Source organism: Lolium perenne, chromosome 2 (genome assembly GCF_019359855.2).
Source record: "Lolium perenne isolate Kyuss_39 chromosome 2, Kyuss_2.0, whole genome shotgun sequence".
Lineage (NCBI taxonomy): Eukaryota > Viridiplantae > Streptophyta > Magnoliopsida > Poales > Poaceae > Lolium > Lolium perenne.
Window position 1 is genome coordinate 249,148,006 of NC_067245.2, and position 1,333 is coordinate 249,149,338.

The following is a 1,333-nucleotide window of genomic DNA, read 5'->3' on the forward strand; positions in this document are numbered from 1 at the left end:
ACTTCTCAATGTTAAGATACTTTTTACCCCTGTCTCCACGTGGTTATCATCTGCCGCACACTTTTTCCATCCAACGGTCCGCCGCTTCACCGCACCTCTATATAAGATCCCCTTCTTCTTCCTCGAGCACTTCCGCTCGCGCCGTTCCCCTGCTTTCATCTGCAAAACTTCCTCCTGCGCCCCACAACTCCCTGAGCTCATCCTCTCCAAGCTGCATTCCCACGCCATTGTTGATGCCACCTCGTGGTTGATCAGACACAGCACGCCGGAGTCGTCAATGGCTGCCGTAGATCTGGGAAGCACGGAGTGGGAAAGGTCCAAAATTTCCACCCAGGACATCAATCTCGTGAAGAAGTTGGGGATCAGCAAGAAGCCGAAGGCGCTGTGCTTCCCTAGTGAAGAAAGCTACCCAACCCCTCCAATGGGGTATCGGGTAAGTTTCATCGACCACCTCATCCGCGGTCTCTCCGCCCCCATTCATCCTTTCCTCCGCGGACTGCTTTTCGTTTATGGTCTGCAACTTCACCACCTCACGCAAAATTCTATCCTCCACATCTCCATTTTCATCACCCTCTGCGAGGCCTTCCTTGGCGTCCAGCCTAACTGGGCGCTATGGAAGCGCATTTTCTTTTGTCGCCGTAATGGCTCTCCCAATGTCGCCTATAATATAGGCGGCGTTGTTATTTCCGTTCGCCCCACAGTCGACTACTTCAACGTCAAGCTCCCTGACTCAGTTCAGGGGTGGCGCAAGAAGTGGTTGTACATTCAGGAAGAAAACCATGGATGTGCTGAAGACAACATCCCTCCCTTCGATGGTGCCGAGAAAATCCTTCGCCGCCGCTCCTGGGATGCAGAGGCTACCGAAGAATAAAAAATGTCGACAGAGGCCCTGATGACTTGTATCCATGAGTTGCAAAATACTCGCGGCAAGGAGCTGTCAGGTATTCAGATCACAGCGTATTTTCTTAGAACCAGGGTGCAGCCTCTTCAAGCTCGCAAATACCATCTCTGGAAGTATGCTAGCGACAAGGACGTAGATCGGTTGTCGGCGGATTTAGAGGTCAAGGACTTAGAAAAGCTTGTCCGAAAAATCTCCTCCCTCAGCAAAAAAGATCCTGTCCCTTCTTCCTGTCGTGTAAAACCGTACAGCGCCACCAATGCGCTTCCCAAGGTAAACTTTGTTGATGGATTTGTTATTGCCTTGCTATCTTTTTTTGTAACTCCTTTCTTGACATCTTCCCCTGTTTTTTTTATATAGAACCATCCAAATCTTGTCTCGCTTCCTCCCCTTCCTGAAGGTGGAGAAGTCGAGGAAAGGGCCGTTGTCACCGAC